The 26,899-nt window shown below is 39.4% G+C and overlaps 1 long non-coding RNA gene across 2 annotated transcripts; it reads right to left on the bottom strand.

Moving 5' to 3' along the window:
• Positions 1 to 1,609: 1,609 nt before the first annotated feature.
• LOC144283578 (uncharacterized) lies at positions 1,610 to 18,918 on the bottom strand. Of its 2 annotated transcripts, none has more exons than XR_013352127.1 (4): positions 18,816 to 18,918; positions 18,095 to 18,202; positions 14,083 to 14,309; positions 1,610 to 1,834 (listed from the first exon to the last, which is right to left on the bottom strand). It is a non-coding gene; the product is annotated as an uncharacterized LOC144283578 (long non-coding RNA). The 2 variants fall into 2 exon arrangements; XR_013352126.1 differs by lacking the exon at positions 1,610 to 1,834 and adding an exon at positions 10,399 to 12,349.
• Positions 18,919 to 26,899: the final 7,981 nt, after the last annotated feature.

Below are 26,899 nucleotides of genomic sequence, written 5' to 3' on the forward strand. Positions count from 1 at the left end.
TGATATCAGGGTGGGGAAGTAGCAATGAATGTGGTGTAAAGTGTCAGTAAGTACAGAAGTAATTAGGTAAGTAAATAAATGGGTACATACCTTGTACTTCGATTCTTGGGTGACATCAGTTGTCTAAGAGCAATTAGAGCCCAGACGTCTGTCCACAGGGAGTCTTCATCCTCAGCCGAGTGGACATGGGGATTTCCCTCTCTGAAAAGCTAAACCAGATCGTCTCTGGGGTCCAGATCCCAAGCAGGGTTGAACACAGGGGTGAGTTGCCATAGTGAATACAGCACAATGGTGTAGAAGTCTGAATACTGAGTGACAAGGACCCATCCCCTTTCCCTACTTGGTTTAAGCCATTCTAGCAGAGCCATTCTAGCAGCGTAAAGATGAGGGTGTATTTGTTCTAGAGAAAAAAGACCGGCGTACAGGTAAAAGCACCATAGTATGGCTTTTAAAGAAGCCCAGCGCTTCGCTCTCTGGTTTCCCTCTCCATGCACACAACATCTCTGGTGAGCTTTTTCCTGCTTTACTGTTAAGTAGGAGCAGAAATCCAAGGATCACCCAAGAAAGTCTCTACTATGAAAGAGAGACTCAAGTGAATGAGTAGGAAACAGAAACAAGGCAGAAAGCCGCAAAAATGAAAGAAAAAAGTGAAATCGTTAACACTCTCAGAAAAACAAAAGAAGATCTTGCAAAAATGAAACCAGAAAAGGAGGTTGACATAAAGAAACGAGGAACAAGAAAACGATCTTAAGAGTTTCATGGTCACGATGATTCCAGAAGTGGGAACTGAATAGGGGGCTTAGAAGATAAAGTCAAGGGAACTCACCCAGCAAGAGAAGCAGAAAAGATGAGGGAAGGAAAAGAGGAGAGGAAGGAGTTCCCAGGGCAAAGTCAGAGAAGTTCCAGGAAGAAGGAAGAGATACAAGGAAAGAGAGAACTATCAAAGAAATAGTGCATGAAAATATCTCCAAACGGAATATATGAAAAGTCAAAGCTTCTTTTTTAAAAAAGATTTTATTTATATATTCATGAGAGACACACACACAGAGAGAGAGAGAGAGAGAGAGAGAGAGGCAGGGACCCAGGCAGAGGGAGAAGCAGGCTCCCTGCGGGGGGCCCGATGCAGGACTCGATCCCAGGACCCAGGGTCACGCCCTGAGCCCCCCAGCTGCCCCAAAAGATATGAAGTTCAAACGGAAAAGGCCCACTGACTGCTGACGCCGACGGGGAAGCAAACACACAACACACACATGTTTCCTTTCCTTGGGAAGCAGTGGGGTGCACTCTCCCATGCAATGGAGGAGAAAGCAGTCAGGACAGAAATTAGAGGGGGAGAGGAGTGTCCAGGATGGTGAGCCGCAGCGCCAGCGATCACTTTCAGCACAGGGCCCACCTTTCCCTGCTCTGGGGACACAATTTTGACAGCAATAGTCAAGAAGTGTCTCATCAGTCCCACAACTCAGCTAAAGAGATCTAGGGCATCATTTTTGGTTGGAATTTTATGAAGATTCTCAAAAACAAAACAAAACAAAACAAAACAAAACAAAACAAAACAAAACACTTTTTATCCTGTTCGATGAGAACTCCGTAATTTATAAACATAATTGTATACGATGTTGAAAACATAATTTATCTTTACTCAAGGATAGTTTTTCTCTGTTTCACTACTTTTTACAATTGTCTCTCTGTTCTGGGACATTATGGAGCCCATCGTAGGTAATCCGTTCGGCCACAATCTTCTCTGCTTCATCAGGGCAGTGAGTTCTTTACATTGTGCTCCCCTAGATGCCAACTTCAAGGTCCTTACGTGGGACCTCAGCTTACAATGAATCTCCTATTAGATTAAAAAAAAAAAAAAAACAATTACATGGCCGGGAGCCTTCCATATCTATCACCCCCCTCCACATCCCATGACATTTTGCATCCACCTTTCCTGGGACATGGGACTTCAGCGAGGGTCATGACGGAGCTACTATTACTCCCTCCTTAGGCTCCCCCCCGCCAACAAAACACACCTTGAGGGATGTATGGTTGTCTGACTTCTAGATATCCATACTCTAGAATGTGTCTTCCTGTTAAATGGTAGAAACAGAACCTGAAGCAGATTTAGTGGTTAGTGTCTACACAACGTTTTCAAGAGTTGGTCGGCCCCTACCATCGCGCCCAGCACTGCTGTAAAACCGTAACAGATGCAAAATCGTACAAAGCCGAGTCCCTGAACTCAGTGAATCCCTTTGGGAGACCAAATGGATAACCACGAATGGGATATCAGATATCGTTTGCTTAAGTATCTAAATGTGTGGTGCAGCCCACAGATGACTGGAGAAGCAGGAGACAAATGTCTGTTTCTACAAAAGAATAACGGCTCTGCCCCTCGTACAGCATGCTATTGATTCCAGCTGGCAGTAGAGCTCGCAGAATGGGAGTCGGCCAGCAGTTGAACTCATGCAGAGAACCATATGTCAAAGCTAGACCTTTCGTGAATAATGCGGAGTCCGTCCTCAGGAAAGCCTTTGTCACAGACAAATATTTTAAAGATAATCCTAGGGCTCAAAAGTCATTTTAGCTCTTAGTGGAGATGAACAAAGAGTAGACCAAAATGAATTTCCAGTGTCCAACAATATTGCCTTACCAATCTGCGATATGAAATATGACTGGAAACTCCAAGTTTCCGCAAAATAAACTGAGATAACAAATTTTCCTACTCATGGGAGTGCTTCACTTTGTTTTCTTTCGTTTCCTTTTCTTTTTTTTTCTTTTTTTTTCTTTTTCTTTTTTTTTTTTTTTGGAGTCTGTGTTCTGATGTGAAGACTGATCCTTAGGATAATAAGATCTTGTTTTTCTTCAGAGGCCTTTGCTAAATGTAGCCTGCATCTAGGGTTACCAAAATTAGAAGTGGAGAAAGAATTTTTTTTTTCCATGAGATGGAAAAATTCATTACAAGAGACCTGAGGTTTTAAAAATGTACCCAGAAGATGTTTGAATATCTTTAACAATCATTAAGATTTTTGTCGGCCTTCAGGAAAAATACAGTAGGTTTTCATTCACAGTAAAGTTGAATGTACACATTGAACTGATAGGCCTAAAGTTAACTTTGGTTTCAGCCCATCACTTGAACAAAGCAACTATGCAAATGTTGAGTTTTCTAAATTTTTCAAAGTAGGTTACACATATTACAAGTTCAGATAGATTACCAGATTCTGCTGGCCCTGGTTGGGCTGCTCGATGATTCCTACCTACAGTCCTTAGATTGTTTCTCCCTGAACTAGGAATATGCATAAGAGAAAAATGTCTAATATCGGGAAATACTTGAGAAATGCCAAACTTCATAGATGTAGCAATTCTTCATTTTCCTTTTTCCTTCTTTCTATGCAGATTTCTTGAAACATTTCTTAAAGTGGAAGTAAAATCTCAATTTTTTTCCTATATTATTTTTGTGAAATCCAAATATGAACCATAAAAATCTTGCATTTTTGAAGTCATATTTTAACTCAGCCTACAAAGTACCTTAATTATTGTTTGAATACCATTCACCCTAGGCATGTGGACTAGTTGGTATAAATTCAGATGACCTCAGAAGCCTTTTCTTGGAGGCAAGATAATAATCCAAGGGGAAGTGACATCAGGTGTTTATGACAGCAACACCGTACGTTCATTTTACACTTAATATCTTTGATACCCGTATGTTTACCATCCATCTCATCTCAAAGATCCCTAATGATATAATTTATTATTTAAAAGGCATGAAGATATAGGGCGTAACACAGAAAATAGACATTAAAAAGCAATTACTAAAGTGTAAAAGGGTGAATTCTCTTTTAAATTGCTTTGGATTGTACTTAAGACCACATTTCAATACCTCATAGGAAATAGGATCTAGTGCAATTGCCAAAGAGGGGGTAACCTGAGTAAAAATTAAGTGTTTGGGGGCCCTGTACAATTTTTCTTGACCTGGACAATCAATGCCACAGCATCATCCAACTCAAGAGTGTTTCCTACTGTGCAGAACTTGTGTGAGGCACTTGCAAAGCATATGGTCAAGAGGTACAATGTCCAGAGTAGAGCAGTGACCCAGATAGCTCCAGTTTCTGAGAGCTCAAAACAATCTATCACCAGATACCGGGCTCATGGAAATGGTTTAAAAAACACTTGGAAAAAAGTCACAAGCTGTTCGCTGAAAGGGCCCTAAGCACAGTTTGACTTCTGCCAGAATTTATGGAAAGTGACAAATGAGAGTCTTAAATAGAGAAGGGTCTGAATACATGCTGCTCAGTTAGGAATAAAAAAAATCTCTTCTTCATATAAAATAGTTAAATAGAACTTTGTCACTCATCCCATTACACGACTTTGTAAATTTTGCCTCCCACATAAAGAAGCTGTCTTTGATAATAATAGTCAATGAGGGAAAGTAATATTTTCTACCTTGCTGTCTGTGCTGCTGAGCCTGCTTAAGAGGAAAGAGAAAGAGCTTGATCATCAGTATGCAGCTAACAGTTACCAATATGTGAATTTAATATTTGGGATGTGATACATTAAAGTAATGTTGGGATGTTTGCATCTGGGCCTTATCATGCTCTCCTCTGAGCCTATAAAATATCAGTTCTCATGATCTCTCACTGGGTCAACCTCTCTCCTAACTTATTACTTATTTCTGAAAAAATATGCCTCCTGTAACCCTCCCGCATCCCGTTTACTCTGAAATGTCTTCCTCTACAAATCTCTTGGTTAAGGGCTTCCCTCTAAACCCTGCTTTGAAGAATCGTCCCTATTTTGGTTTACTTACCCCATGTTTTGCTGGAAAATACCCTCTAGCAACTTCCTAAGAAAATAGATATTGACATTAACTTTTTTAGAGACATTGAAAATTTGAGGATATCATAATTCTACCCATAGAGTTGATTAACAATGTAGGTTTGTACAAAACATTTGATGGAAAATTATTTTCTTGAGATATGGGAAGAATTTCTCTTTGTGTTCTTGCTTCAGGAGTTGCTTTGGAGAAGTCTTGAGCAGTTCTGGTTACCATTCTTGTCTGTGACCTGTTTAGAGTCTCTGGAAATTTTTTGTATGTTTTATCTCTGGTGTTCTGAAATTTATGATGATGTGCTTTAGCATGAAACTTTTTCATTCATTGGGTTGCATCTCATCGAGATGGGAGAAATGGTCTTTATTTCTTCCCCATAAGTATTTTCTGCTCTTTCTGAAATGAGGTTCAGATTGCTCCTCAAATTTTCTTTTCTATTTTATATATAAATATTTTTAAAAAATTAGCTTTTCCCAACCTGTTTAGGTCATTCTACCAAAATTGCTATATATATATATGTATAATATATAATATAAAATATTATATATTATATTATTGTTATATATTATATATAAAATTTTCCAATTCATTCATATATATATATATTGCTGTTGTTATTTGAATATTCTTTCTTTTAATGTGAGTTGGCTCTTTTCTAAAAGATGCAATATCCTCTTTTATACTATCTCTCAGATATTATATTTATTATGTGTGCCAATTAAATTTCTTGTCAGTGTTCTTATTTTACCCTAGCCTGTCTCTATTTGGAGTCAAATGGTGTTTTAGTTTTTACTTGTCGTGTTTTATCTTCCATACTCACACGTTTGGTGATCCTGTGCGTGACTGAGATTGTGTGCAGGTAGCCTGTAGGTTAGTGATTTCCCTGTGATGTCATGAGTTGGATTGTAGTCCCCATTCCTACTCCCCAAGTTTCCTACTCCTTCAAGGGCAAGGAGAAAGTTGTTTGACTCCATAATGCGGGAGATCAGGACAACATGAGGATCTCCTTGTGGTGAAAAGGATTTTCAAACAATTCCCATTTGCCTTGCCTCCTCTGTGACTTAAAAGGTAACCTGCACCTGCAATTCCTAAGCCTTTCTGCAGTCTGGGCAGGAAAATGGATTTGTCCTTTTTTGATTTTTGCTTAGGTTTGACCTTATCTTAGCTAAGTCATTTACTTTTCCTTGGTTACCTTCTTCTGTCATTTTATATGGTGTTTCAGGGTTACAAATATCCCCTCGTTTTGGCGAAGGTGGATTTTACATATTTTTTAATCCTTCTTTGATGGATGATTTTTGAGAGGCGAAGGGAGCATATCAGTTTTACTCTGCCTACTTTTTGGCGACGTATCAGAAAAAAATGAGTATTTTTTATTATCTCTTTTGTTTTTATCCTACAGACACAGTGACCTCTATAATATTGCTTGTATTTTTTTATGGTGGATGTAAGGAAGCTCAGAGACAAATTTGTAATTCTCCTCTGACTGAATGTGTCATACATTGGTACAGGAACCTAAATCTTTATTTCAACTCGTTTCAGTATAATTTTCGCTTCATTAAGAACGAACTAGGGGTGGTGGAAGGGGAGGAGGGCGGGGGTGGGGGTGAATGGGTGACGGGCACTGAGGGGGGCACTTGACGGGATGAGCACTGGGTGTTATTCTGTATGTTGGCAAATTGAACACCAATAAAAAATAAATTTATTATCAAAAATATTCTATGTATATACACATGTGTGTGCATATATATGTATGCATGTATGCACACAGACATAACATGTTTTATTTTATTTTAAATTATATCTCTTTCTGTAATGAAACCAAACCAACTATTCTCTCACTTCCTGGGAGAAAAAAGATAATAAATTCATGGGCAGAAGAAGGAAAGAGGGAGGGAAGAAAGAGCAAAAGAGTCTCGATAAAAAGAAGGGATAGAGTCTCGATAAAAAGAAGAATTTAAGAGGAAAGAGAAAATTTCAGCATTCTCTTCTATAAATTAGGGACTATAAAGTTATTCCCCAGAGTTATTTTAAGTTGATATATACTAAGACATGTAAAAATCCAGCACACTGTAGGCACTTAATGTAAACCCACCCTCTTCCTTTCCAAAAATACACTTTTCCTTTTCACTTAACATCATCATCCCCCAATGAAAACTTCATTGCAATAGGCGTGATTAATAATAATAATAATAGTAATGGGTGCCTCAGAGAGCTGGCTCTACCATGAGCCAAGAAATTGGACTGAGGTCTTCACATTAATTATTTCTAGGACTAAAGGACATGACAAGTGAATACACTTAGCACAATACCTGGCACATAAAAACTGCTCAAAAATTTTTTTCTTCCAAGTATTTATTGATTTTCTTTTATTATTTCATTTATCTTTCTCTGGGCCTTTTCTGCCTTTTATTCAAGGCTTGAAAGTATTCCAAGCAGGCACCTGACCCCAGATATTTCTGCACCGCATTGTTTCTCTGTGTATTTGCATTCAATAGGGCCATTTGCTTGACTCTTCTGCCTCTCAGAACATCTCTTGGGCTCTGGGCAAAGGGACCAGACTTCTGGCCTCATGTTGACCACAGCTCCCAGGGAAGACAAATCATGTTTGCAGGTCACACTGCAAGTTAGCTTGGAAACCTGTGCATCGTAATTAGGGATTTTAACGTAGTGTTGACAGCAGTGCATGTTTCTCTCCTTATTTGCTTTCAAAGACTGTATATGTTCGTTTTCCCCTCAGCCAGTGTACCGTTGATTATTTAATTGAAAAAGATTGCTTGTTACATGATTTCCTTATATGTATTTCAATTATACTCATTGTAGGAATTTATTTGGGGCCCTTTGTTAAGGATTTTCAGGGCCACAGTTTCTCTGGTTGCCTCAGGTTGGTTTTTCGGCGTCCTCTGATGGGATTTTCTCAATTTTGTTAAGATGCATATTAATCTTATTTTGTCCTTTCAAGCGCAACCAATCAAGGGCCCAAAGTGGATGGGAATTGCCCATTCTTCCACTCCTAAAATTAAACCTTACCACCATTTTAAAAATATTGGCTGATATCTATCATGATTCTCCAAATGATGATATGCTCTGAAAAGCTGACATTTCTCTTGGTAATAATCATACCTAATTTTTGCAAATTCTGAATACCAAAAGTCTGGCACAGAATGAGGTAATAATTACATTGAATGGAACTGAAAACAATGAGAAGCCTCCCGGGCTCATTTTCCTTTGCTAGGTCTGTGTTATTTCAGACTGACTTGCTCCCAGGAAGATGAATGAAACTGACAATGCAAATGACAGGAAAGCTGATAACTGAATTCGAAATGTTCGTCTCTCCACAGTGATGTCAATTGAGGGAGCTATTAACACCTGAGAACACTGTATAAATAGCTCCTCAACTGGTGGCTCTAACAGAAGAGTCGAATGGGGTCAGGACCAATGGAATGGTTAAGAGAATATCTATGGCAGAAAATTCGTCTAAAGTAGCAAAAACTTTTATGGAAGGATTCTAAAAAGTGAAAAAAAAATGCTGAAATTTGTTTGTGAGGTTGTTTAACTGTTTTCGCTGTATGGTGGGGTTAATCTTCCACGATTTATCTCTGGACTTGAACTTTAGGTAGCCCTGGCTCTTATGATTTTGAAATTAAAAAAAAAAACATAAAATATATCATACTCATATATTATATTCAATATATATAAAGCTTATATAAACTACTCAAAAGCAATTGCACATCTATAACATTTTTAGTATTACTAAAGTCTATATTTCAATTTTGCTAATTTACATCTCTGTTTTCCTTCTTTATTCTTGGAATATACTCTCACTACAGATTACATTTCTTGTCTGGATGTCAAATAGAATGCTCCTCATAGTATTTTCTTTCCTGTATTTATACTGTTGCTCTTGTGATTATTGTAATTTAGTAAGATTGAGTTTGGGTATATCCTAAAAATTTATAGCAAATTAGAAATTTGCCGGTTTTCCTCACAAAGTTAAACTAATGTTAACTTTTATAATGCATCTATTATCATTCACCTTTTAGTTACGCATTGGCGTTTTTTGTGTGAATTTGTATATTTGTTAAAAATAGAAATAAAAAAAGTCCATGGTCAAGAATTCTCTAGTTGTGTTTTTAAGCTGTTGAACAGAGCTTGAGCCATCTATTACCCTGTTGTGGATACTGAAAGACCAACCTGTCTATAGCTTGACTTCTAGAGAGCAGAGGTACCTTTTGAGAGCTCTGAGCTTGGTCTTACCACATGAGGACTTTCTTGGTTGGATGGAGATTTTTGAACTGCTTTGCTTTGAAATGCTTGTATTTAGACCAAATTTCCATCTAGTATGTAAATGGATGCTTTGGGGCCAGACTTCGTTCTTAATAAGAACTTCTGAAGTCTCTTCTGAGTTTTTGATGTCCCCGAACCAATTAAACAAGAATTTGTTGTGTGACAACAGCACTGGCAGGGGTAGCTATGGGGTAGGGGGCTAACAGTGTACGTGTGCACCGTGTCTGTAGAACCAATATGCACTAATGCATAGTTCCAATACTAAAATTAATTAAGTCTGTAATGAATTATACTGTAGATAAGACCAAAGTTGATTCAAAATGGAAAACTGCCCATATGAAACAGTCTAGAAAGCAGAACTATATTTACATCAACAGCCGAAAGAATCCACATCCACATGTACCATTTTCTTGTACACAAAAATCTAAGTATTATAAAAATTTTGTAAATAATGTTTTTAACAGGGTATTAAATCCCATCTTTAATATTCTGACAGGACTGTTAACATTTGGTAAAATGAACCTCACAGATTAGCATTCTGATTTATAACTCCCTGGACTCTTGCAGCTTTTAATAATATCTTCATCTAAATGAGATGAAATAAATAAATGGAACACTGGTTAAAAGAAAATCTCTTCTCATTCACAAGTAAGGATCCAATGCATAACGATGAAAAGACACTCTAGGTCAGAAAACTAAAAACAACAACAACAAAAACCCTTAAATTATAAGACCATCAAAGTGAATCGTTCCAAAGGCAATAAGGTCTTATGGATAAGAATCTTAGAGTAGTAAACAGGAATTCTGGATTTAATTCCTCGTTCTGCTGCTGAGGTTGTAACCATCATGCTACTAGTCATTTAATCATTCAGTGCACTCTAAGTGAACACCACTGACAGGAAGAGTCATATAACTTAGGGAATATGTTGGTGAACTCTGGAGCCAAGCTCTGTTTGAATTCTAGCTCTGCTCCCCATTGCTATGTGCCTTTATGAAAGTCACTTAACCCCAGATGGCTTAGATATCCTTATCTGGGGACAATGAAGGTACCTTATACACTTATTGTACTTATTAAATGAGTTAGAGCCCATCAAGGACAGTGGTTGGCATACTTTATATATTATATGCATCTCTGCTCTTTTTAATATAGAACAAATTGAAGAAACATTTATTTACAACTCAGAGTAGGAGAGATAAGACATGCACAGGTGTGAAATAGAAATAATTCTGTATTGATTAGGATGCATACAACTACTGCCTTTGTGCGTCCATCAACCAATACACTTTATCTGAACACTACAAGTTTAATGCAGCCCATTCCATACAAAGAGGGTTCAGTCTTTTGTCTGATGTGCACTTCAGTTCCTCAGGTAGGCCCTGCTGCAGGTTTGACCAATAAGTATATTTTATTCCATTAGCTATAACATTTCTCCAGGATAAATATGTGGAAAACTGTGTATCTAATGAGATAAAATATTGGCATTTTCACTGATTTTATTAGATTGGAGATGCTTTTGATCTGTATGTATCCTTCATTTTAAGTATGAAGTGAGCCTAGAGGTGCCAAGAAGCACAGGGCAGAAACAGTTTGCATGAGAATGAAGTAAACCAAAAGAAAATCATGTCTAGAGACGGAGGAGACAGAGATTGTCCTCACGACATCAGTTGAGTTCCCAGAGGCAGCAGTACCTGTAGTGAACACGTGTCTGGGATTTTAACCTGCATGAGTCAATGTTTCTACAAGTGTGAGTCTTGTGTCTTCCATTTGCTGACGAGAGTTCCTCTTAATGCATGGGAGTTCAGAACTGTCCTAAGAGATGTCCAAACAGCATGTTCGTGATGCTCTAAACACTACCGTGTTGCTTTATCGAGGGGCGCTGAGGCTGAATGACATTAAGACTTTGAAATCCCTAGGTTTTAAAAATCTTGTTACCTGTAAAATCTTTACATGTGGCAACAGAAAAATTATGTTTTGGTCTTTGCTTTTCAATCTACCTTTGGAGGGCCCATATTTATCTCAAAGCTTTCTCTATCAGGCCATGTCGCAGAGTCTTCCCCAAAGGAAAGGCTAGGATGTCATTCCCTCTTTGGGCCTCTTACGCACTCTGTTCATAAAGCCCTGACCAAGTTTCCACCTAATTTTATGTTTTTACACACGTGTGTGCCCAGTGAGAGTGTGAGCCTCTTTAGAGTACAGGAAACAGAATGTTCATCCTTGCAAACTTTGCACCAATCCCAATACTTGAACATGGCAGCCCTAAGTTTGTTAAATTCCAGGATCAGGCAACAAAAACTGAACAATGGTGCAGTAGTGTCCATCATTAAATGGTATTACTGTTACTTAGACAAAAGCACATCAGAGATTTTTAGGGCTGCCATCACGGAGTGCCGCTGTCTGAATGCGCTTGATCTCAGTCAAAAGGCGGAGAAGGGATACAGTCTGAGTAATTTAAACAAAAATTGATTTCCTTAGATTGATTGATTGATTTCCTTAGAGTCTAAGATCAGGATTGGTTTCTTCTGAAGACCCTCTCCTTGACTTGCAAATGATTCTTTTCTTTATGTCTTCAAATGTTCTTTCCTCCGTGTGTACGTATGTCTGTGTCAAATCTCTAGTCCTGTTGGATTAGGGCCCATCCTAAAGTCCTCATTTTAACTCCATTATCTCTTCAAAGATCTTATCTCCAAATATGTTTACATTCTGAGGTACTGGGGATTAGGGATTCCACATAGGATTTTTTTGGAAACACAATTCAACCCATAACATCACAAAAGTGTGCAAAATAATATTTTACTTTGGATTGAGTTCTAATTCTAAATTGAACAGAATGAAAGTGGGGCCATTTGAGTGGCTTGTCCTCTTTCTATTCATCCTCAGCTTGAAGGTGTTCATTTCACCTCAGACTACTTCATAGTGGCTTTCTTCAGGTCTCTCCCACATCCTAGCCTTTCATCTTTCCCCTCTGCTTGGGCAATTTCTTAAACCTTTGTGATTTCCTCCCCTTTCCCTCATCACCCTTTCCTTCCATCTCCCTTTAGGGAGCTGCCTTTCCTCCTCTGCCTCAGGTAGAATAGTCCACCACTCATCTCCATCCGGTATTACTCTTTAGAGAGCCCTATTCTGAGACGAGGTAGGGGAAGAGATGGTAAGCTTTGAATCTGTAAACGTAAGAGAGGAAGGGGAAATCTGTTCAAGGTTCAAGGTCCCAGAATGTGCTGTTTACAAGGCAATCAGTGGATCCACCATCTTCGATATAGTCCCTGAAAAAAAAAAAAAAAGTTTCTGTCTCTGTTGGTTTTCCTCTACATTTCCCAAAGCCCCCTTGCCTTATTCTAGCAAAGTCTGAGGCAGAGGTGTGGTGAATGAAGAGAATTCATCTCACCACCAGCAAATGAAAATAAATTTTGGATTTTCAATTAGTGACTGGTCTTGAGGAGTACAAATATTGTGTCCTAGATAAGAAATATCACTGGCCCATTTAGGGCCCAACTGATGTCAATTCTCCCTCATGGCATCACCTGGTGTTTTAAGCTGCTGGCTTGAGCTCCACAGGAAGGAGCAGGACTTTCTAGCATTGAAAGAAATCTATGCAAGGATGCAGATCCAGTTATTCAGTAAGACTGTACTTATGAGTATTAGATAAAACAAAAATTCAGCCACAAAAGATTACAAGCTCTTACTTTGAAAATGCTTTGCTAATAATAAACGTCTTATATGAAGGTGCCCTGACTCCATTCTAGTAGGAACACATAAAAACATGTATTATAAGGAAGGTACAATTGAGGATATCACCTTTTTTATGGAGCAGTTTACCCGTCAACTCTTATGACCCACCACGCACACTCACTATTTGGAGAAATGCACGCCATTAGTTACCGCGATAAAGGTTGTACGCAGCTCAGTGAATAACGCTCACCATGACAGAAATCTTATTCAGACTGGAGGACAGTTGAATCAGCAACGTAAAAATTGATAGACAAGGGCAGCACATTTTCTGAAGAATCCTAGAGATCCGTGAGGGTATTGATAACGCTTCAGGACTGAAACAATTCATAAATGGGATTCTGTGCATAGGTCATGATTCGGAAGAGTTTAAGATTTTTTTCTCTTGGGGGTTGGGTTCTTTTTAAGTTATTATCTCTTGCTTTCATGTAGCAGTAATGACGGTGACATTAACAATAAGAAGAATTGTTGACATTCATTGAGTGTTCACCAGGTGGTAGGCACGTCGCTCAGCCCTCTTCAGGCATTTCTTTATTCCAAGCTCGCAACAGCCCTACAGATTAAGTACTTCAATCACACTCATTTTATGGATAAAGAAACTGAAGGAAGAGTATCAAGGTGAAATAATCCACCCAAGGTCATATAGTAAGAACCTGCAAAGCTTTGTTTCTTAGTCACTCATTCTGACTCCAGAGCTGGCACTCTTAACACTTACCTAGGAATTTTTAGGTCAATTAAAAAAACTCCAAACAAACAAACAAACAAACAAAACCCACCACCACCACCAACAAAAAAACCAATAAGAAAACCCCCCACTTAATACAATGTTAAGTCCACTTACGCAGCCAGCAGTAAACAGGTGCTAGAGGAGACCTTTTGACTTTCCCATATTCTTTTAAATTCAGATTTGCTCAGAGTGGAAATTATTATGTACTCCTTAGTCTGCAGGGCATGGCCCCCGTTAATAACTGGTTTCTTTCAATATGCTTGAGGGTTTGAAGTACCTGGACTCCACTCAAACCATTAATAGCCTCTAACTACAATAAACCCTGGCGAGCTATGATTAACCTTTTCATTACAGTTTCAGATTTGGGATAAAAGAGCAACTGCAGGAAAGCCATTGAGCGCAGTAGTCAGTTATGCCGACAGGAAAGATTCGGCAACTTTCAGAACAAATTCTTTCTCAAGTGGTCATTTTTTTTTGGCCCCCGCCCTAAAGATCATGTGAAGTCCTGCGTGCCTTCAGTGGTTCTGCACTTAGTTATTTTACCTGCACCAAGGTGAGTGGAAGAAGCCGGCCCCTCCTTTTCTTTCCACCAGCCCATCCGTTCTCAGTAAGGATTCTTTTTGGAACTCATGTGCCACTGCTTCAGCAGATGGATAGATGTGTGCCTTGGTATCTGTCCGTCCCGGAACAGGGAACTACAAGCCTGGTTCTCTGCAGGAAAATGAGCAATATACCTGCAGGTGCTCTCTGCACTTATCTCTTTCCTGTTCCTAGGAAAACACATGTTTGTGTAAAGTCACTGGGAAGAATTAAATCTCTTTAAGACACTTTAAAATTCAATATAAAGGGAGAGAGGAAGAGTAAGTGAGCCTACAGGTGCGTGAACCGTAGTTTGTCCCTGATGGGAGTAGTGGGAAAAAAAAGTCAGGGACTAAAAGTCAAGAAATTATGGTTTTGCTGACAACTCTACGTGATTCTTTATTTGGTTTTTCTCTCTAGGTGTTTTTATATGTTTCTCTTTTGTTTCTAGTTGCTTTCTGCTTTTTAGTTTTGCAAAGGACTGAATGTGCACCACCCCTACCCCCACAAGTCTCCAAATTCATAGGTTGAAACTCTGTTTGGTATGGGGAGTTTGGAGACTGTGGGAGGGAACTAGGCCATGAGGGTAGAGTCCCCATCAATGGCTTTGGTGCCCTTATAAAAGAGACTCCTTTGGGTTCTCTTGCCCCTTCTGCCCTGAGAAGACACAGCAAAAACATGGCCATCTGTGACCCAGCAAGTGTGGCTCTCACCAGACACCAAATCTGCTGGCACTTGACCCTGGACTCGACACAGTCAAGAACTGTCAGAAATACTGTTCACTATGTACAAGCCACCCAGTCCATGGTATTCTGTGACAGTGACCCCAACTGCCTGTGACAAATGGAAACAAGGGGGAAATGCAAGAAAACGGGATTCTCTTTATGTCTGAAACCAACCTCATTCCCTTCATTGTCTTGAGCGTGTGGCATTGGCACGAGCCCCTTGATGCTTTATGGCCTCACCTTCAGTCGACCATAGAGAGCATTTTCCTTCCTCTCCTGGATTTGCCTTCTGGTTTCAGTATTTCAGCTCTGGGGGGCCAAGGCTAAGGGAGTCACCCAAAGACATCAAGCTACCCCGTCTTACTGCTCGAATTGGACTTGAAGCTTTTGGAGAGCCAAACAACAGAAATCGGATTTTGTGTCCATTCGAAATGGGCTTCCTTCAGTTGTAACAGCAAGTGATTCAGAAGCCTAAATTCTGAACGCCTTTTTGTTTAAGCAGCCCCGTTGTTAAAATTCCTTCCTAAAAGCAACCAATTCTGCTGACGCTGGGATTGTCAGATCTGTGGATATTACCGGCTCTTTTCTTTTGAGCTGTTCAAAGCAAATGGCCAGCTCTTGGAGTTCATCTGGTCTTCATCCAGCAACTCGGGAGTCAAACAGGCAGTGACAGCGCACTGTGCCTCATCAGTAGAAAGAGGTTTGTGGCGGTCTGAGCTAAGTGGCTATGATTTATTGCGAAGACTGGGAACTCCTGGGTTGCTGAAGCCACTATATTTCTTTTTATAGCATCTAAGGAGGCTTTGCCGGCACAATTTCTCCCCCTGCTCATGGATTGACAGATAATACATTTTTTTATATATTTCTGCAGACATAGGAACTTGAAAGCTACACCACAGCAAGGGCACGTGTCAAGTAGCACACAGACTACAGAAGAGTCAGTGGGAAGGGGGTGAGGAAAAGTTTCTCATATTCAAGTAACGTCCTTGGTAAAATACCACCCACGGATCTTAGCGTTGGCCCTGAAAGCTGGCCGTCGGATTTCTCCTCTCCTACAAGACATCTGATTTGCTTCTGTGATGCGTAAAAGGTCTGGCTCTAGGCTTATGTCTCAAGGCCATTTCCATGGTGCTTGAATGCATCTCTACTGCTGTCCAGGCACTCTGGGGTTCATAAAATAATATTATGTGCACCAAAGTGAAGAGCTGAGAAGACATCAGACAACATTTTAAGAAATAGTTCATCCTTCACGGTGGCGTCTAACCAGATATTAATTGTCCTGCAGGAAAGAACAAAGCTGTTCCTAAGTCAAAATATTGAATCTCATGCTGGGTTATAACGTTATGCATTATTTATCTAAGTGGTGTCTAGAAATGAAATAATCATTTGTAGGGTTCCATCACCGCCGCAAACAGCCAAGCGGTTCTGACTCATTCCTCTGACTCATCAGCCCCATACTGTTCCCTTTGGATAAATTAGGCAGAGTGGCAGGATATTGACCATCAACACAATTTTATGGGGTTAACTTTCCAATTAGTGTTAGATGAAATTTCTGATTTTTGAAATGAGTCTCTTGTGATCTAACCAACGAACCATTCTGCCTTAATGAATTCACCACAAATATATTTGAAAAGAATTGCAAAATAGTTTACAATACTGCATAATAAGGCCTTGTGGAAACCTTTGGCTTAATATTTATGATTTCAAGTTTCCAGGGATAATTAAATGCTACTGTTTCTTCAGTCGCACATACAAGCTAAGTAGGTTTTGCTGCCACTTTTGATACATGATTAAAAGTTCATGATGTAGTGGTTGTCGAGATTTTTCTGGACGTAGGAAGTATCCCTAAGGGAAGATGCTGATTCGTTTATTTATTTATTTTTCAATCCTCTTTGGTTAGGGCTGTGCTTGTAATTCCTGAATTACACCAGTGTGGCTTTCACATTAATACACGTAGTGTTACGCATGCTTACCAGGACGCAATTGTCCTCACTTAAAAAATGTAAGATTTGGGGATCCCTGGGTGGCGCAGGGGTTTAGCACCTGCCTTTGGCCCAGGGCGCGATCCTGGTGACCTGGGATCGAATCCCACGTCGGGCTCCCGGAGCATGGAGCCTGCTTCTCCCTCTGCCTATGTCTCTGCCTCTCTCTCTCTCTCTCTGTGACTATCATAAATAAATTTAAAAAAATTTTTAAAAATGTGAGATTTTATTATAGAATGTTGTAAGTATGTATTGGATGCAGAGGAGCTCATCCGGAATGGCAGTCTTGATTTTAAAACAAAATTCAGAGTACAGTGAAGAGAAAAATGAAGAAGGATGCCAATGATCTATCCATCCTCAAGCTGCTCTTTTTTGAAAGGATCCTGATGAAACTGAACATGATTCCATTTCATCCTTAAGATCATCCTATCCTCCTACCTCATCCTATTATCCTACCTCATAATCCCTCCAGTTGAAATAAATAAGTAGGTCAAACCTTTGTCCAGGGAAGGAAAACTCACACATTCAGCTTCTTTTTTCTTCTTTCATTTATTTTTCTTTTTTCTTTTTTTTAAGCTAAAATTTTTTTTCTTTTTCTTTTTAAAGCATGACGTGTTATTAGCACCTTAACATGTTTCCTTCCTGGTCTCAGTTTGCATATATGGAAAAATAATCTCATTTCAGGCCATTAGTTTATTGCAGTCATTCAGCAGGTGTTTACCGTGGCGGAGGCAGTACGCAGACACTTGTGATCTATCAGTAAGAGAGACAAAAGCTCCGTCCGATAGAGCTTGTATGCCTCGGCTTTACCTTGAGTCAGACCAGGATGGAGAATCAAGACAAGACAAAAATCTAACCCATCACCAAACTTCCATCAGATGAGCAAAAGGCCACTTCAACATCGCACCAGCCAATATTTGGGAAACTCATGGGAGTTTAGCATCACACACACGTGTACACGCAGCATACAACTGGGCATATGTAAAATACATGTATGTGAATATTTATTGTTTTATATAACTCTATATGCTTGTTTATTTCAAGGCTATAGTTGTCTTTTAATATACATATTTTACATTAATAAAAACATTATGTAGAGCAAAAAGGATTATCAAGATATTGATATCCTATTAGGCAAATTTCGCTTGCGGGTTAATACTTATTTAAACATACACAATACAATTAGTAAAAGATTATCTGAAAAAGATCAATACCCCCGCTGCTCCTGGGATCTGATAAAATTTGATGTGATCTTGCTGATTGACTTACATATTCGATTCCTGTTTTCTCATCAGTGGCTTTAAGCTCGTTGCCTTAAATGCTGTACAAATGCAAATGCTGTACAATGCTATCCATTTTTCCTATGGAATCATAAATCTGTAAATAGAAAATACAAGATACTAAAACTGAATCATTTCTTTTTTAGAATTATGAATACAATCTCTGTATGCTGAGGGTAATTAAGCCCTGGGCACGTGTCAGCAGTTATCCTTGGCTGCAGAAGCCATTTGCAGTTTTTCTCTGTAAGGCCCATATAATTTCTCTTTATATCCGGGAAGTAAAAGCTTCATGGAATTAGGTGAAACTGAGATACTTAGCAAAAACTTATTTTCAGGTAGAGGAATTTGCTGCTCTGTGGCCTTCCCCATGTTCATTAGATCAAGTATCTGTGGAGGATACACAAGCTACTTTGTGAAAAATCTACTTCATGGGTCACCTGGATTCATTGGTAACTGGGAATGTAGGACTCATGTTAATGTTGGGCCCAGTTCTAAATCCTGAAGGGTGGGTGGTTGGGTGAATCACGAATGAGGCTTGAGATGGAGAGGACCATGTTTCGATAAGAAGGCTTTTTTTTTTTTTTTTTTTTTTTCCCACAAAATACAGATTTTGATGAGAAACCATAGGATTTTCTAACACGAACTCCATGATTCACTGTATAGGTGATCTTCAGCAAGTCACTGAATCCCTCTGAACCTTATTTCCTTACTAGTAAAATGTGGCTAAGAATCCCAGCCTTGAGGAGTTGTTGCGAAGACTTGTCCAGAACTCAGTACAGTGCCAGGCAACCCCTGAGACTACTGTGAGGTCACGTGTCCTCGAGGTTCCTTGAGGGTTATAATCTTCCTCCTCTAAGGGAAACAGGGGAGGGGGGTTGCTGGTGCCGTTGGTAGAAATGCGGATGACCCAGTTGCCAGGGCAGCTAAAGAATAAGAGAATAAAAGACATTTGCTTTATTATACATTATTTTTGGGATTTGTGGCATCAGGCACTCACCCTTAGGACGTAGGACTTGGATTTGCGGTTGGACGTGTCCCAATTTTTTAGAATAACAGCATCCTTTAAACCCAGCTAACCTAGAAAATGCCTGAATCAGCCTCAGATTCAAAACCAAGTACCTAATTTTTAAATACACTAAGAAATCTGAGCTCACACTCTATATTAGGTTTCTGTTTTGTGTAACAATTCACTGCAGGCTTAGAGGCTTCAAATAATAAACATTTAATATCCCAGAGTTTCTACGGGGTAGGAGTCTGAGCATCACTTGGCTGACTCCTGTGCTCTGTGTCTCACGAAGCTGATTCCTATGTCAGTCAGGCTGAGGTCTTCTCTGAAGTTTGAGCCCTCTTCCAACTTCGTGTGATTGTTGGCAGGAATTCGTTCCTTACGGTCGTGACTCAGCTCCCCAGGTCCCAGAGGCGCCCCCTTCCATGGGAGATCGATGATATGGTTACCTGCTTCTCCCCGGAGGCCAGCAGAACTCAGATATTTTACCTTCTTTAAAAATCTCACTCCAGTCTCTAAAATTCATTGACTAGGTGGTACTCCTAGATATTAAGCTCATTTCTTGACTTAGCCAAGAAAAAATTATTCCTGGAACACCTGTTTGATGATTCTTGTTTCTGTGCATAATGAAGCTACCCATTAAAATTTTATTTCTGCTAAATAAGGGTTATTCTATGAAAAAATAAAAAATAAAAATAAAAAATAAAAAAAAAAAAACCTCACCCGATGGAGACCCACCCAGATAATCTCACTTTGGATAACTCAAAGTCAGCAGATTCCAAACCTTAATGATATTTGCAAAATCCCTTTAGCCGATTTGAATTTCAGATAAACAACATAGTGTGTTTTTCTCTTTTTTCTGAGTCTGTCTTGTCCTCTTAATAAACATCCGCTCCACGTCCTCTCAAGGAACACTCTGCTTCCTTTCTAGATAACCTCCAGTCCCTTAACTTCTCCCTATTTTTCTACTTCATGGATCAAAACAGATCTAAGTCTGGAGCAAATCTAGGAGTTTTGTTTAGCAGACTAGTTCTTCCTGCCTTCCTTCCCTCATTTCCTCCTTCTCACCTCCCCTCACCCCTTTCTGAATTTCTTCCTCCATTTCTTTCTTTTCTCATGTGCCAAGGGCCTACTCTCTCTGGCCGCCATCAGCCTTGCTTGCTATGGTTTTGTATTTGTTCCTAATTGCTGTTTCTTCCATTCCTCCAACCTAGAAGGCATTTGTGTTGTGACCCCCGTGTTAGCTCACTGGCCGCGTCTCGATTTCACCTGCCTCTCCATACAGACAGGACCACCTGGTTGGCCGTGGTGACATCAACGGTCCCTCAGACCTCGAGCCCCTTCTTCTCTTTGGTGCTCCTTGGTGCCCGTCTCTGCTTTCCAGTGCCCCAGTCTCTATCATCTGCCAGGGACAGAGTTACCTAACTCTCCGCGTGGGTTCAGCACCTCTGTAACTCTCCAGCCTAAGCATCGCTGCCAGGGAGGGGAAGCGTCTCGTTCGGCTAGCATGTGCACCAACCAACTTAACCATTTTAATTTCTCCTATTTCTCTCTCCCCTAAAAAAGTCCAACCCCAATAATCTTGATTTACCCATTTCCAGCTTTAAAATCAAATTTCTTTCTTTCCTTATCTCCCCTCTCTCCTTCCTGTGAGGGAGAAGACTGTGCATCCTCACCTCCAAGGCTGCTTTTCTGCCTGAACTCTCTTATTGCTCTAATACGTTTGGAGGATCAGAGTACATGCCTTTCAAGTCCCGCCTTTCAAGTAGCTGACTCGAATAAAAATTCTACTGATGGAGCTTAATTGGTCTTAACTTCAGGTTTTGGTCTGACGATTTTTATATTGATCTGGTAGTAGAAGTTCTCTGTAGCTTATGCCTCCACAATTTCCTTCCAAACCTCCATCCAGTTGGGTAATTGCTGCTTGATCACATCCAGTGAGCCTGTGTCTTTTATATGTCTCCTCTCCTGGTTTGTAATCAATTCTAAGAAAGGATACCCTCTTATTTATGTTTTTATTCCCATTACAAAATATTTAATTAATGCTTGGATTTAATGAGTGCTGAAAACATAAATACCAAGTTGTTTTAAATATTTACACTAAAATGCATTATTTTTTTCATGTTTGTGAGTTTGATTTAGAGTATTGGTGGTGGTGTCTGTGTTGCTTGTGATGACCTGATAGATCGAAAGAGATCCCGGTTGGGGAACCTCTATATGTAATAAAAGTATTTTATTTTATTTTATTTATTTATTTTTTAATATTTTATTTTTTTAAACAACTTTCTTGAGATATAATTCAGCCATGTAACACGTACAACTCAATGATCGGTATATTCGCAACGTTGTGAACCCACACGACGTCAGTGTTAGAGTTTCTTCATTGCTCCACGATGAAATCCCGTACTTATTAGCAGCCAGCACCCATCCTCTTCTGACCCTGCCCACTCCCCTGCCCTAGGCAACCACGAATCTACCTTCTGTCTCTCTAGACTTGCCTTTTCTCGCATATCATATGCAGCACTTACAATATGTGGGTTTCATGATGGGCTTCTTTCACGGAGCATGGTTTTCGTATATTAGAACTTCATTCCTTTTTATGAATAATGTTGTAATTAACTAGTTACTAATTAGAAATAATTCTTTTTTTTTTTTTAGAAATAATTCTAAAATAATAATAATCAGTAACATTGGTTGGTGACCTCATGGGCCATGCCATGCTCTCGGAGAGAGAGGTCGGTGACCTATATAGCACAGGGGCCTAGTCCAGCCCACCAGAGGTTTTTGTGCACCCCAGGAGATAAGGATGCTTTTACATTTTTAAATTGCTGAAAAGAATCAAAGCAAGATGAATATTTTGTGTCTAATGGTTCCGATTTAGGTGTCCAATAATAGATTGAACTTTATCAGTAAAGTATTTGTGATTTTTCTTCCCTCTCTTTTTCTATGAGTATTTACATAAAATCCTCAAGTTAGCCTCTGGACCTACAACCCTCAAACATTTACCCTCTAGCCCTTTACAGGAAAACTTTGCTGGCCTCCCGCTCTGCTTGCTAGCCATTCTAAAAGAGGCCAACTCAGTGGCCCATACTGGTATCGTTAGTGTGCAGCCGGGCTGGAATTCAACTCAGGGTGAGAGATCCGAAATTTTTTCTTTGGACCTTACTTCTCACTGTAAGCGATCACGGTTTTTACTGTCCTCATGTACGAACATGCATCCGAACATGCATCATCTTTTCAGAAAACACGTATCTCTAGTTTCTCACATATCTGCAGGGACATTCTCCAAAGGAGCGGCTGCCACTTTCCGGTGGCTTTTATCTTTTGAATGAATCATGGATGTGTTGTGCCACACTTGCCATCTCCCACCCTCTGCTCCCGCTCCTGGCCGGGAGGTGGGCTGGAAGGGGAAGTGCTGAGCTGGAGGGTTGGCACAGCTGTCTCAGCAGCTTCGCCTCCCTGATGCTGTGGTTTCACACCAGTGCGTCCCAGCACTTCTTAATTGTCAGCTATAAAGTTCTGCAGCTGTCTCTGTCCAATTTGTCTACATTCTCACAAACGCCTGGGGATGTTGATTGGTGTGACACCAAGACACAGTTTTTACTCAACCCCATCACCGTTCCTTTTCAGCTAGAGGTAGGAAAAGGGTTCTCACTCTTTCTGGTTTCCAGGAGCTTCTGTTCCTCTTTAAGGACAACATTTCAAAGTTTGGGTTTGATCAGGACCCTTCTGGCCTTATGTTTAACTATAGACATGGAGATTTATTGAGAAATGGATTTAAAAATCCCAAATCTGTCCCACAGAGTTTCGACTATTTCCAAATATGTCACATTTGCTAATGATACCCGAAGAATTGCTTAAAATAGGTAGACTGCACATAGATGATGGTGTTGGTTTTTAACAAGGGCTTGTGAGGGTAATGGTTTGATAACTAATGCATTCAAAAGACGATCTTTAGGGACCCTTGGGGGGCTCAGTGGTTGAACATCTGCTTTTGGCTCAGGGCGTGATCCTGGGGTCCCGGGATTGAGTCCCACGTCGGGCTCCCTGCATGGAGCCTGCTTCTCCCTCTGCCTATGTCTCTGCCTCTCTCTGTGTCTCTCATGAATAGTACATAAAATCTTAGAAAAAAGAAAACAACGAAAGATCTTTAATGAATGAGCAAATATGAATTAAAGAAAAATATTCAACTACGAGAAAATTTTATTTCCAAAGATTTCTAATTTTTGGTCACTTAAACGACTATATTCTTTCATAAATACCAATTAGTTTTATGGGATCTCCAAAGAAAGTAGATTTAAAGCTTGTGTGTGAAAAACACATCATTTCAAATAGCTATTGACATAAAACATGGGTTCATAGGAAATGAGTATGTCCTAATTCCTATCATGTTCCCACAAGCATTCCTATAGTCTGATATTATTTGTCAAGGTTGAATATTCAGGTTTCAATCTTAAGTTTCTTTCCACTAAAAATCAACTTTTTTTTTTTTTTTCTTTTAAGAAGAGGCATATGTCCTACCACTCCTTTGCAGGGAAAGGTGATTCTGGTGCAGTGTTGTTTAAGGTATGGCGTTATTCAAATATAAGTGACCTCTCCATCAGAAGTGTCCTCCTCCGGACGGGAGCTCCAGCCTCCTGGTCATGGAAGGAATAAGCCATGGTGTTCACAGCCTAGGGAATACAGTCCATGATACTAGGTTGTATGGTGACGGGTGGTAGCCACACTCGCTGTGAGCACAGATTCACGCACAGGGAAGTTGAATCACTACGTTGTTCACTTGAAAATAATGAAACAGTAAGTGTCAATTATGCACAAATAAAAAAATAGTTCTTTAAAAAGTCAAAGAGTAGATTGGTGGCTGTCAGGTGCTAAAGGATGGGGGAAGTGAGGAAGTGCTCAGCATAGGGTCCAAACTTCCAGTTTTAAGGTAAACAAGTTCCGAGGGCCTAACGTACAACTCTAGGTGCCAGTGTCGTACGGTGTACTCGGAAGTTGCTATGTCGATCTTGAACGTTCTTATATCCACACAAAAGGAAATTAACTGAGGTGATAGATGCGTTACATAACCTCCCTGTGGTGATCGTTTTGCAATACATGCAGGGATGGAATCACATTGTACATCCTACACTCACACAGTATCCTATGTCAATGTTTCCATAAAGCTGGAAAAGAAAAGAAAAAGAAAGTTCCCCCTTTCATAGCTGTTTCCTCAAAGGATTCAGGATGAGGACAGATCATCTTTTTCAGGAGTGCCTCACAAGACTGTCATGCTGCACCGAATATCATAGAATATCTGAGGACGTATTGCTCCAGTGGAACCCCTTGCCTGCATATTTCAACTTAGTTACCGATCTATAGAAGAGAATCTCAAGTTGATATAGGAAATATGGTTAAAATATTTTATTTTTTCATAAATATTTTATGAAATGTATCTCGAAGCCCTCTTGAAGGGCTTTTATTTATTTGACAACATGATCTCCTTAGACTGTTTTGGGATGATGCTGTTTTCTTCAGTTGGCTTCGCTTGCGTTGATGGTCCCTTACCCTCTTCTCTCCCCTGCCATGGGCACCATGTCGACCGGCCCTCGCCCTTCCTCCTTGGGGCTGATGGAAACACTCCTCGAAAACTATCATGGCTCAACGTTTGGCTTTCATAACTTTGAGAAATAAGATCTCATTCCTATTTTAATTTTTATTTTAAAATCACCAGTCATGTTAAATATTTATTTATTTATTTATTTATTTATTTATTTATTTATTTATTTTACTAATTGTGTCCTGTACATTTTGGAATGATTAACATGTGTGTACTTCACATTCTCTCTCACTATATGATGCATGTCACATGTTAACTTGTTTAATCCTTTAAACTTTCCAGTGAGGTACTCTTATTAACCCTGTTTTACATATAACAGAAAGGTGTTAAAAGAATTTCTATCGGACCCCAGAGTCTCTGTTCTCAACTATCACACCGTGCTGTTCAGATAACCTCCTGGTGATGTGACTTTTCAAATCTTCTAGATTCTTTTTTTTCACCAGGAGAGGTTAGGTACTCCTTCAGGACCCCACATAGGTTGGATTTCTAATTTTTCTTATGGATGTTGTCTTCTCACTCTGAAAGAGGATGGAGATGTAGAATAAGAATGGAAGAGATTTGGTTTTCCTCTTCTTTTTACATCTCCACGTGATTCCTGTGGTTACCTGCAGTTTCAAGAAGAGATTCCATCCCGTATTTGTGTCTGCTTATATTAACTGAAGAATTTTGAGACTCATTTTCTTGGATATTAACATTGATCACTCCTGCCTCTCTTGTTCCTGACTTTGTTATCGCTTTCGTATAGCTTTCCTGTACCAGCATTTCTACTAATAAAATGCCATTGTAGACATTTTGGGGGTGTGCTATGCAAGTCTTAGAGTTTAAGCATGTGTGAATTGACTCTCATGCACTGAGGCAGTATGGCTAATGAACAGAATTGTTACAAAAAACTATTGAAATATAAATGACAAAATGCTGTATATATTTAATGTAGAACATGGTGAGTTTGGTGAGAAGTATACGCCTGTGAAATCATCATTATAATCTGTGCTGTAAACACAGCCATTACCTCCAAAAGTTTCCTCCTGTCCTTATTATTAATATCATTTTGTAATAAGGACATTTATCATAACATTTACACCCTTAGAAAATTATGAAAAACACAATACAGGACTGAAGAGAGCTCCTGTCTGAGAATCGTGAAAACCGGGTGCTGGCTCTCTTTCCACAAGCATCCATTTAAGAATATATATTTGGGAGCTTCATCTTTGCCAGATATGATTTTAAACCATATCTGTATATTTCATTATTCAATACCCAAGCCAATCCAACAATGAAGACAGTATAATTGTCACCAAATTGTGGATTAAGAACCTGAGACCCAGAGATGAAAAGTGATTCACTTAAATTTACACAAGTAACAGGTGATGTTACTTGTTTTGCCGATTCATTTTTATCTATAGATCTAGTTCTTCATTGGTAAAATTGATGAGTTTCAGCAAATGATTTCTAAAGTCTCTCCTGCTTCTCAAATTCATTGATGTCCTCCTCTAGCAACTTTATTTCAATGTTAGGAAAATGACCTATTTCATCTCTATTCCTTTACAAATCTGTTTTCTTCTTCTGATTTTTTTTTTTTCTCTTCTGAGGCTATTTAGAAATAAACTGTGCAATTTCTTCTTTGGAGTTGCCTAATTTTATAAACAGATCCCTGAAGTCAGCGAGTCCTTAAGTGAAATTAACATTTTAATTTTCTTTCTGCAGTGCCCAGCACCAAATATAGCAGAGGATCCATAGTAGGTTCACCTGAAATGTTGAATTTTGAATGTGCATGCATGTATATTATTTGGATCTTGCTTTGCTCCCTGGATTACAAACTCACTGAACACTCTATGCCGACATTTGAGTTGGGAAAGGGGCAACAATTAGATCTAATTTGCCAAAAGTTAATTTTGAACTACTAGACTGCAGCCCATTTTTCATCTTGAGTCTCAGCTCCAAAAAGAAACAGCATGCAGTGTTTTCTCTGTATTTCAGCATTTTGTATACCCAGAGCATTTGGGAGTCTTGCTGCCTTTATTCACTTCTGCAGATGGAGACATTAATCTCCTCTGAGCTCATGACCGGTTAACTTCCAAACATTGCGAATATTTTACCATTTGTCCCAAGGTTTATGTGGGAGCAGAGAATGGGCATGAGATAAAAGTAAGGATTTTAGGGTGCTACTCACCACATTCTCTATATTCTAG

Source organism: Canis aureus, chromosome 14, assembly GCF_053574225.1.
Source record: "Canis aureus isolate CA01 chromosome 14, VMU_Caureus_v.1.0, whole genome shotgun sequence".
Lineage (NCBI taxonomy): Eukaryota > Metazoa > Chordata > Mammalia > Carnivora > Canidae > Canis > Canis aureus.